The following is a 12,312-nucleotide window of genomic DNA, read 5'->3' on the forward strand; positions in this document are numbered from 1 at the left end:
GGGAAAAATAACCTTTTAATTTGTGCGTGTCTGAAATGTGAACATCGCCCAAAGCAGAACGTATTTAAATGCTCAAAGTGAAGCTTTAAGATTGTTCCTGCATTTCGGCTCAGCTATAATACTCTAATAATCTAATGTTCCTCTTTATTTCTCCATTCTTAGCATTAGTGACTCTTCCCCATATATTAATACTGTTCTATAAAAATGTGGTGTTTCCCTAATGGGGTTTGCTGCAGATGAACTGCTTCCACATCATGTGCTGACCTGCAGTTGAAGTTGTTATAACACCGGAGTGATTCAGACACTGGGCTCAGGCGACCTTTTACCACCAGGACCATCATGTCCACTGACCAGATTCCATTTAAAAATAGCTTGATTTATTTATTGCTTTGAATACATGAACGTATTTACATTCTCCACGTGCAGCTTTACGAGTCTTCCTGCATTTCAGCACAGCGATAACACGATAATGATTTTCCATTCTTCATATCGGTATCTCATTGCTATAATAGCGTTCTATTGATGGAACCACTGACCATTTCGTCTAATGCACTTTCGGCTATTTACCTTTAAACCTGTATTTATATTTGGCTTCAATACCCGTGTTGTGTCTTTTAATCACCTTATACTTTTAAATATCTGTATTGAGCACATACTTCTTTACAGTGACATCTTTGTAGTAGATCTGGTGGCTGGACTTTCTCCCTGGACTCATTTTGACCTTTTAATTCTTCTTCTGCTCTTTGTGTTTGAGTATTTAGTTTGCTAATGGCTGCCTTAATTTCCCACGGGATCAATAAAGTATCTTTCCTTCCTTCTTAATGGATGTTTGGTGCAAAGGAACTGCGGCTCTTCCACGTTGTCTGCTAATCTGTTTACAGAAGTCGTCCCAACACTTACAGTCTGACACTTACGCTCGGACGACCTTTCACCAAAGAGACTCTGTCATGTAATCATCAAGGACAGCTGTTTGCAAACAGTATAGGGCCCCTCGGGCGCAGGCAGCAGGGCAGCAGGTCCGACCAGTCTGTTGGCCTTGATTTCAGGTGGAGGTTCAAATCTCTTCCTCCTCCGGGTTGTCATATCCAATCACGGAGCTTGTTGTTTCGAATGCCGCGCATGCAGCGGCGACATGCTTGTGTCACTATTCCTTGGAAAGGTTGGATAACATGATGTGTCACGGCAGACAAACGGTTTCCTCCCTGACCCAGTTACAGGGTCTCGAGTACGGAGAGCGTCTCTGATCCGTGGAGGCCACTCGCTCGCACTTCAACACTTGAAGAGTGAAATGACAGCTTTTAGAAAGATAGAGGCTGTCCTGAAATTCAAAGGTCTCCAGTGAACCACACATTTAAAAGGCCCTCTTTAAAAAATTGCTTCATTTGAATATAATTGTTTAAAGACGGCTACAATCCTTTGAGAGGGAGCATGCCAGCTGACACCCACATGCACAACTGTGAACCACGTCTCTGTGAGGCATCGGCGCTCCCAGGTGCCCAAGCAGACATGCACACTTCTTTCTAAAGAAGGCGTATTCTGCTCATATCTAGGTGGATGGAACTCATTTTTTAAAGGTTTACTTGCTCCAATGAAGGCTGGTGCCCTCTGTTGTGATTGGTCGTTGGTATTTAGAATTCAAACAGGTCACTGCAGCTCGAATATGAACCCCCCCTCACGTTTTGAATTTCAAATTAAAAAGTGAAGGCCCTATTTAGAAGCACGCCTGACTAGCTGCTACGCTTGTGTCATGCAAATGTCGGCGTTATCGTCTCGGCTGTTAACAAGCGAGCAGCTACTGGAGCAGGGTTATCTGTGGAGGGGAGGGGCTTCCTGTACCACTGCCTGTTGGCTACTTTGCAGAACTTCCAGAAAAACTGATAAACATCATATGTCTCCATTGAAACTCACTCATGAGGGCTCTGTGAGCTTTTAGTAGCTGCAGGGAAGATCCTCCCGTTCTCAGTGGTTAACATTTATCTGACAACACGCATGGGGGGGGACAACTTGTGGTAGGGTTGACTAAGCATCTTCACGTTTGTGGAGGGCAGAGTGAGTGCCTTGCTCAGGGGTGCCTCAGCGGGAGTTGTTGTGGAAGTATCCAGCGTTAGTCATTCACTTTCCTCAGGCACATTTTTCTTTTTAGTCAGTAGCTGTAAAGTCCTGTGTCTGTGAGGGGGGGGTTCAAAGGGAGCGGGATGTTGCCTGAAGTCGGGAGTAACCTGTCAGAATGATTTCTGCTCTCTTTTCTTTTGTTAAGGGTTTTTAATTAAAACTTATTAACCAGTTATTCTCCAAATTTGATTCCTAGTCAACAGATTTGAGTCTTTGTTACTAAAATCTCATCCATACGTGCTAAGCCCCACCTCAAAGATGTTCTCTATCGTGGCTAAATCTTACTTCTCTCACTTTTTCACGGTTGCCGGCTCGAATTTAATGCAGCAGGTAGAAAAACAAGTGTCTTAACCTTGGGTGCCTTCATACATAATGCAACACATCTGCTATTTCTTCAGAGTCTCCTGAGTTCAGAGGGTTGTTGTCGCCCGGAGCCTCGACAGCTGCACAGACGCTGCATGTTTAAACTGGTCGGACACGCACGGCTCATGTGTTCGGTGCTGATGTGATGAAAACAGAAGTGATCTAATATCGGGGGGGAAGGAAATTGATTCGTTAAGGCCGGGCATGGAAGAATCTCTGTTTGCTTGGTTTATGGTTTTATCAATATTGATGGCTCTTAAAGGTCGGTGGTTTCTCCTGTGAGTATTTACATAAGCGTAAAGAGCGAGTGGGTGGTGGTTCATAGTTAATGCTCGGAGTATAGCCTCCTCTCCTGTTATCATTAGATCACCCTCTAAACGCTGGACTTTATGTTTGTGTTTGATGTAAAGGAAAGGGATGGAGGGGGGGGGTTGTGTGTTTCCTTCTCCGAGTTTCACAGATTTCCCTCCGGGCTGCGGTTTGTGTGTTCTCTAAGATTTGGCCAAGGTCTAATTCAGCTTTGTTGGCACAGAGATACCTGGAATTTATTCACCAGGGAAGAAGCATGCGTCTGCCTTCAGTCGCAGGAGGATGAGGCTCCTTTGTTTGGGACTAGAAATACGTCATGTAGAGACCTTTTCAAAGGGTTGTGTTGTGTTGTTAGACATCAGAGAAAAGCAATTAATGTAACTTCGGGTATTTTTTTTATCTACCTCGTGCACACATGCATTCAGGTCTTAGCTCAAACGGTATGTAAAACCTTTGTTTCCAGTAAACCCCAACATGCAATTGTGTAAGATATCGGTATTTGTGTTCCCTCTCAGTTGTGACTGTCAAACTAGATCATCAAAGAAGTTCTATATGATTCATTCTCTGTGGGTTTTTTGTTTTCAAAGGCTTTCACCTCAAAGATCAGGGTTAGGGTAGAGAACCGGGAAACAGAGGATTCTCTTCTGGTGCTCTTCTCTCCAGATTATTAATTAGATAATGGACGTATTGTTGCCGTGCTGCTCTGAGAGAGACCAGAGCTTGAGTGTTGCATCTTGTGATCCTCAGGTCAGAGATCATATAAAGGCCCATAGGTTAATGGCATCTTCACACACACACACTCACACACACTCACACAAACACACACACAAACATGGTGACTCACCCCCAGCAGCACAACAAATCACTGGGATGAGCGGAGCGGGGGTCATTGTTTGTCCATTCATTGGGAACCAACTGGGGGGAGTGAATGCCGCTGAATGGGGGGGGGGGGGGGGGGACTGATGGTCTCCGCCTTTTGAATCGCTCACTCTCTTTTACCCCGAGATGCTTGGTCGCGTCTGTTGTCACAGCAACTGGTGATATCTGTTTCCCTATCTCTCTCTCTCTCTCTTTCTCTCTCTCTCTCTCTCTCTCTCTCTCTCTCTCTCTCTCTCTCTCTCTTTATCTGCCGCTCTTTGTCGTATCGTTGAATAACCGAGGGGTTAGATCCATTATAATCGAGGGGGCGAGCGAGCGTGAGAGGAGAATCTGTGACCGCATTCTGTAAATTGTGTAAATTATTTCACATGTAGACAAACAGGTTTCTCGCTCTCTCTCTCTCTCTCTCTCTCTCTCTCGCTCTCTCCCTCTCCCTCTCTCTCTCTCTCTCCCTCTCTCTCTCATTCTCTCTCCCTCTCTGGGTTCGGATAAGGGATTGAGTGGGCTAAGCTGACAGTGAATAGACATACACCAGCAGCGATGCCGGGGAATGTGAGTAACACGATGCGGATTAACCGAAACACAAATTCTCTGCCCATCAAAGAGATCTTGTGTTAGCCTAACACACACACACACACACAAACACACACACACACACACAAACACACACATAGATTTTTCTCCCTTAGTCATAGTTTATAATGCAGATTCTTTCTCATTTATTAGACTCTTGTGAGGAGACATATTTAGCTTCTTAAATCTCGTTCAGCCCTTAGAGCATTTTTCATTTGAATACACTAAACCGCTCTTACTTTACAAATGTGACAACACAACATAATAAATGCTCAAGACTTGTAAAGCACTAAAAACACTGGAACTTAGTTTTTAGTTGTTGGCTGCAGCCTTCGTCAAACACACACTTCAGTTATGGACCCTGTGCAAATAAAGCCATTCAGTTCGATTCCACCTGCCAGTCACGGTTACATAACTCACACAGGGGAGTGTTTGCATGCAGCCGTGTGTCTGAATTAGAATTCGGGGTAATTCAGACCTCAGGGCCGCGTACTGTAGGTTAGTGGCCGTTCATAGTAGAAGAGCAGTGTCGGAATCAGGCCTCCAAAAATAAAACATCTCTGTTGAGTTCTTGAATTTATCTGAACTCTTTGCTCTGTTTGGTTTCTAAATACAGAATGTGTGAAGGTACAGTATGTAAGTCCACAAAGTATCAGACATCCCAGTGATGTGGTTTCTGCAATACCAAGGGATTTAGACTGGGAATCCCTTTATACCAGGAGAGAGAGCTGGATATTTTTCATGGAATCTCTGGCTGCAACTGGTGAATATTGTCGTGAGCAATTAATGTTTTTTTGTCATTTTGTTAAAAAAACTGACAGACAAACAGAAAGCAGCTAAAAATTTATTCTCTTTTTGTTCAACAAGCGTTACAAACTTTTGAGAAGCTGTAGCCCAAAAATATTTTAACATTAATTCTTGAAATTGCTGCAGATTCAATTTGAGTTTTTGGGGTTGATTGACTAACTGTCGCAGCTCAAGACTAAAAGATAATAAAAATATTGACTTAAGATGTTTTTTTTGAAAACCAATTAAATACAAATCAGATTTTCTTTGTAAGGAGAAAAAGCAAGAATCACACTTCATCAGTGGATCAACCTTTCTTAATTCCTTTAAATTTCTTTGAATTTATGTCTATAGCTATTCAATAACAGAAAGTCCAACGACCCTTAACAGATTTCAGTGATTTGCTCGGCCCCTCAGGGACTCTGGGGATGGATTGGAGCACTGATTGTAGTCGTCAGTGGTTCTATCTATTCCCCCCCCCATGGCTAATGGTGACGCTGCTGGCTGGGCTGTAGAAAGCGAATCAGAGACTGTTCCTAACGTTCAGCGTTGGGACCGAACTGCATGAAAAAAAGCAATCAGCCAAACCGAGTGTGTGCTTCATAACGATAAGAGCACTTCACGTGTTGAGAAGTAGCTGCTGCTTGTACATCTCGCCTTTGGTTCAAACTCAGATTTGAACTCTTGTGTTTTGATTCTGATGCTTTAAGTTCTGTGGGATTGAAAGGTTGATTATGAGTCGTGTCAGGGTTAGGGTTAGGGTTAGGTGTTTGAGGACATTTATGGCTTTTAAAATTTACACAAAACATATATTACACAAAAAATGAGGGAAGGAACACAAACAAGTGTATGTCTCCTCTTAAAGTGATTCAGCTTATGACTCCTATCAATCTAGGGATTATTTTCTTCCATAGTTTATTCACAGAAATGAAATTATTGGGAAAGTCGGGACGTTACTGAACAATTCTTCAAATGCTGCTGGGTAGTCTAGCCTCTGGTTCATGTTGATTATGTCTCTGATTAATCCCACGAGTATTAAGTTGTTTATTTGACCGGTCTGAGAATCAGTGGTTGAGATGTTCCCTTTAAGGCCACGATGCACACTCTGACCTTAACTTGTCTGATTGCTCTGTTTTTAAATCTCTAATCCGATCCTGATGATCCACCTGTGGAGTTCAAACTCTGACCCGGACTTGTTGCAGCAGGCGAGCAAGCTCTTCCCCTCCTTCTCCTCCCTCGCTCCCTCACTCGCTGTCACCCTCTCTCTCCATCACGTCCTCCTCCGCGCCCTTTAAATCTCTGTTTCTGTCTTTTTGCTCCAGCTCACACATCTGCATCCTCACCCAGCACCACCCTCCCTCCCTCCCCTCCCCTCGCATTTTGATTTCCTCCCCACAGCGTCTGAAAAAGAGCAACGGCAGCCGGTGTAGTCTTTGCTCTGGAAAAAAAAACGAGATTAAAATCTCAGATTACAAGAGGAGAGGAGAGAGAGCGGGCGAGAGATTACAACCCTTTTTTTCCATCGGGTCCCAAACTGCATGTGGGAGTGCAAAGGAGGTCACGTATAAAAATACACATGGGTCAGATTGTGCAGAGCTAATCTCCCACATGCATAAATCCATCCTGTGGTCATAGTTGAGCTGCTGTCGGACACGCATGGGAATCTGTGTGAGGTGTATCTGGTTAAATCTCCGGAAAACATGGTAATGAGCCAGTGAGAGCGACACGTGATGGTGGGAAAACTGGAAAAACACCCAAAATAACCAGAATATCTCAGGATGAAAAAAGTATGAGACACCCATGCAGATGTCAACTTGGAGAGGCGACAAGATTCAAAGGCTTTAGGCGATAAGAACAGACGCTGATGCAGATGTGCTGTGACCGACTCTTCTTCATGTGTGAAAGTCAAACTATGGAAGACTTGGTTTTTCAAAGTTGTGTGTGTCGTCGTTGCTTTAATGCAACAAGCTTTATTGGCAAACATTAGCTGATACCCAGCTCCCCAGATAATTAATGGATTTCCAACAGTTCATTGATTTTCGACTCGATTGTCCGTCCACAACTCTCCTCTTTTCTCAATCTGCTGTGATTCATTGATTGGCTGTATTACCTAGTTTCTCTCTGGGGTTGTAAACAGCAGTGAAGCCGATTGCATCTCCTCTTTGCTCTTTTCACTTTCTCTTTAAGTTCCTTTGAAAACAAACTCTGGAAAGAAGCTTCCAGCCCAGAGAGACTCGGCCGAGCTTAAATGAAGCCGTAGAATTGTAGGAAATGTCAAATGCACATATTTAATGTGCCCTCACTAAATATAGTGACACAAGTGGTGTGCTCTGCTTAGATTGTTTCATCTCACTGCTCTAACACGAACATATGTTTTTTTATAAAAGCCTGTTGACCGCTATTTACATCAGATTTCTGTTGAAGTTGAAGCAGCAGCTTCCTCTTTGCATCAGTTTGTGCCGAATGTGGTTTGAGAGTTTAAAAGCACAAACTCGAGTGTAACAGCAGATTCAAGAGCTGCCGATTTTAACCACCACTCGAATCCAGACAGGCCCCTCAGCAGCTGAAGGAGGGAGCGCCGTGACATTTTAAAGATGTCCACGATGTGCGGAGGAGGACATTGAATAACTGTTCACGTAGTGCCATCAAAAATTGAAATGTCCAGTTTGTTTTTAAATCAATAGATATCATGATACGCATCATAATACCTGTAAAGCATCAGCACGTTTTATCTTTGAAATCACATCCCTTTATAGTAACTTTACTCTTTTCAGTTCTTTTTAAAATCTCAGCCAGTCTTCCCCTGACGTCTGTCCCCTGACGTCTGTCCCCTGACGTCTGTCCCCTGACGTCTGTCCCCTGTGAACATCTCAACCGATCAGTTTGAACATAAACTTGCAGCGACTGCAGCGGGTCGGAGACGATCTGAGGAGGACGTCTCAGTGCCTGACTCAGTCTCGACCTCCTTCCTCCCTCCATCTGTGGGTTGTTAATGAGGCACTGCAGTGGAAGGGGGGGGGGGGGGGGGCATGTCACTGCAGCACTGAGCCACTTTCATTCTCTATGAACGTGTCAGTTTGACAAACTACAGAGCCCTGCTGGAAATTAAACGTCTTCTCAAACAGCTTACATGTTGCTCAAAGGCTGAAATGTTGAAAAGCTCTTTTTTCTTTTCTAAGCCATGCGATGATGTAGGATTCTCGCTCTTTTCCAAATATTGAAATATAGAACTCCTGTGCCCTTTAACAGAGGCGTTGCCACAGTGTGGGCAAAGCAGGCAGTCATACCTGGGCCCCCCCAAAGCAGAGAGGGGCCCCCGAGGACAGCCACACATCCTAGGGTCGGCCCCCAGGTCCCGTTGGTCACGGGGCACATTCCAGTCCAGTTTCAGTCGCCACTATTTCGTCAAACACACGGTTTCCTTCCTGTTCATGTCACACAACATCCCTTTGCAGTAACACAAACGGGTAGTGGCACTGATGCTAAACGCTTTTCAGACACTTCCCATTGATTCTCTGTTGTCGTCACTGGTTTGTGGTTCCTGTAGATCGATGCAGAAGCCGTTGAGATGAGATAATTGCCCATGATTGCTTTAGTGCTGTTGAATCAAATTAAGTGGCGTTAGAAGCTTGACAGTAAAAGCTTTGCAGCAGTGGAGCGACTGCAATCACAGTGAAGAACAAATGATCAGACGTGTTGTGTAGAGAAGGATCCGGTTGCAGCATCTTCTGATCACCTGCAGGTAGAACAGCATGTTGTACGACTCACACTCTGGATAATGTGGACCTGTCCTGTTCTGCCCGCCACGTCAGCGTGTGTGTGTGTCTGCCTGGGTGTGTGTGCCTGGGTGTGTGTGTCGGGGTGTGTGTGTGGAGAGAGGCCTGTTAGGACTTGAAATTGGTTTTCAGACTTTGCAGCGACACTGTAATCACACACACACTGTTTACTCCCCTCAGCCCCACCTTGGGTTTGGCCTTAGTGTGTATGTATGTGTGTATGTATGTGTGTGTTACAGAAAGTAGAACAAAGATGTCAACACAAAGCGAAGGCAGAATCAAAAAAAATGTGGACTTTGGACTAATTGCTTTCTTTCTGGATTGTGTGTAGATCTTAGATCCTAGAACCAGCGAGCTTAACAATAATACAACTTACTGTATATAACATTTAAAGAGCTGTATGCTGCTAATCCGAGTTATTGTTAGAGTTCCATCTTTCGAAACTGTACTGTCACATACGGTAAATGTCACCGTTTTACTCTTTGCTGATGTTTCTTCTTCTTCTTCTTCTTCTTCTTCTTCTTCTTCTTGTTTGGGAACAGAGAAGAAGAAGTGATTGCATTTGTGTCTGTGTGGAACTGATAACAAAATAATTGTGTGTTAAGATTTTTAAGATATTTGTCTCATAGCGTTGTTATCACAAATACACGCAAATCCATCTAAAATGTTGTATTATCCTATACTTGTTTATTTACCCATCTTTATTAATACAATCTGTTTGTTATCGCTCATTGTGACAACAGAATCTTCTGTTGTCACATAAAACCGATGGATTATGATATTAAATTCAAATCTAGTCCAGACCGTTTGGTTATTGTTGCTCTGAATCACTTTTCCCTTCACAGCCTGGGCAGCATATGAGGAGACGTTAGTGTCGAGCCCTCGTTACGATGCTGAACGTTGCCTCCGCTCTCTCTCGTGTTTGTCTTCGAGCCCATTTCCAGTTTTCCATCTGTTCCTGGACTGTTTGGCTTTTCATTTATTCTGTGTGTGACTCGCTGCTGTGTCCGCTCCTCGCTTCCCCACAGGAGGCTTCTCTTCTCTGGTCACAGAGTCAAGCTGCTCCCCCTCAGGCTGGTGGATCTGATTCACATGAGCCGAATGTCTCATTTCACCTCGTACTTGAAGTCGTAGGAGAACTGAAATTTGAACACAGTTTAAAAACTCAAAACCAATATCCAATGCAGTTTTTGTGTTTTTTTTTCATGGCACATATATGTTTCTTACTTTTTAACTGTTTAAAACTCACAAATCAAATATTCAATAGAGCTGTTTTCCAAGATGAACCCCAGAAATTGTCCAGATAATGTATTCTGCATTCCTGTAATCTCATGTATGGACTCACCGGACATTTCACCGGGGGGGGGGGGGGGGGGGGGGCTGGCAGGAAAAGTTCTGTAAAAACTAACTCGGACATTTGAGTTCTTACATTCAGCCCCTCCAGAAACTTCCAGGGAAATCTTTGGACTTCAGTCTATGTCTGAAAACAACAGTTTGAATTGCAGACTCGTGGATAAAGGAGAAGTTTACTCTTGAGATAAGAAACGTCCTCCAGGCTGTGGAGACAGACGTGTAATGCTGTTGTGAAGGGCCACAGCCGAGGCTCCATATTTCAAAGATTATGTGAAGATAATTTGAATATTTATACCACACGCTGCTTAATAGCCCGCATGGTGCTCGATTGCAATCTTCTTGATGGAGAGCGCCGTTAAAGATCCACTCCTCGACCGTTTTTCATTTATTATTCATGCAGAGGATGCAATCGTTTTGTTGCACAAGAGTGTTTTAGTCATCTGTCCGTACAGAGCGCTCCCCGCCCACTCCGAGCTGGTTGGACATCTCTGACTTTGCAGGTGCTGTGGGTTTGTGTAACTTGGACTGACTCCGTGGCATCTGGGTGCATTAGAGCCGGTGTGCGAGCTTCCTCTCGAGCCCTCGGGAGGCACAGTCATAAATTAGAGTGGGGGGGGGGGGGGGTACTCATCTGTGTTATTCTCAAATCAGCTGGAACAGAGTGGCCTTGGCAAAATATGAAAAGGGAATCGCCGGATTAAGCCTCAACTTGTAAATGGTGCCTGAGTACATTTCTGTGTTTGTCGACAGAGAAGTTGTGTGTTCGGTGCTGTCGGGTAAGAAGGTGATAAAACATGTGCTTATAGAAAGTAAAGAAAACGGGAAGGACTAATATAACCAACCGTTTTTAGCCCAGCTATCACAGTTACTCTAAGGGTGTTGGTTTTCGAGAACTTCTGAACTAAAGTATCTTAAAAACTGTTTGTTTGGTTGATGTCAGATTATTTATTGTTCTTTAATTCAGCATATTTCATGATGTTTTGTTGTTATTTCTTCCATCAGTGCAGATCCTCCACCTCAGTTCCTGTGTGCGACAATCACACGACCGCATCACACTGAACAGTATAATCATCGGCAGGAAGCTTTTCTGTGATGGGCTTTTAAAAAAAACCCGGTTTCAAACATCTCATGTGAATCTCATTCTCTCAATCCCATCATCCTCTGCTCCTCAGCACTCAAACACACACCAGCTTCAGTTAGTTAATCTGGTTCAGGCGGCGCGTGGCCCCGTGTTGGGTTCGAGCCCAGTAACACTGACTAATGAGGTGTAATCTGGTGAATTCATTGTGACAATACGTCTAGTTATTAGTTCATCCATTTAAAATCACATCGTAAGCTCAATGTTCACTCTCTGAAAATCATAACCAGCAGATATGTGACAAATCTTCTTTATAAATCGTTCAAATTAAATTAAATTATAAGTATTAATTACTGGATTAGTCAAAAACCTTTTTTAAGTCCATGCAAAAGCCCAGAAAATGCTCTTGTGCTGCTTTAGACTGGTTCATCTTACCTGTCACTGCTGCCGCCGATGATTATTTTCGTTATTGAATCATCATTTGTCTTTAAGTTTAAATATCACTTCTGTCCAGTACATTTTCTTTCTTTACTCTTTTCTTTTCGGGCACACATGGAAGGTTTCATCTTTCTTTAAAGACCTTGTGTTGATGGATCAGTTCCACAGATCGATTCGCTCTCCCGTCAGCAGCCGACAGCTTCTTATTATATATTGACCAATGATCGAGTCCCACCCTGTCATACTGGCTTTTTATCAAAGTGACACTGATCAGCTGACGGGTGGAACATCGTGTTCCCCATCTCCTTGTGTCTGACACGGCTCCACCTCTGGCTCCTCAAACCAAAAGGTTTCCTGGGCAGGTTCCTGTGTGTTGGTGCCAGGTCCTTACTCCCTGCTCCATCAATGAGCCGCTCAGATGAGGAGCTGGATCTGTGGGAGTTGGAGTAGCTCTCACTGGCCCACTCATTCACTCTCTTTCTTTTCCACACACAGTACAGACCACAGGCTTGCTCTGCAGTCTCTAATCTTAGAATTTGGAAAAAAAAAGAATGTGTAAATCCCACACAGACACACAGACACACACGCATCTGCCTCATTTTGTTAGCTTTGTGTGGATTGTGCAGCAGTTTGGGGCTTGAACAG

The 12,312-nt window shown here is 43.8% G+C and overlaps 1 protein-coding gene across 3 annotated transcripts in view; it reads left to right on the plus strand.

Annotated features, from left to right (window-relative positions):
- The window catches only part of tmcc3 (transmembrane and coiled-coil domain family 3), a 32,386-nt gene that overhangs the window by 11,002 nt on the left and 9,072 nt on the right, over positions 1–12,312 (plus strand). The window lies entirely within an intron of this gene.

Source organism: Platichthys flesus, chromosome 23, assembly GCF_949316205.1.
Source record: "Platichthys flesus chromosome 23, fPlaFle2.1, whole genome shotgun sequence".
Classification (NCBI taxonomy): Eukaryota; Metazoa; Chordata; class Actinopteri; order Pleuronectiformes; family Pleuronectidae; genus Platichthys; species Platichthys flesus.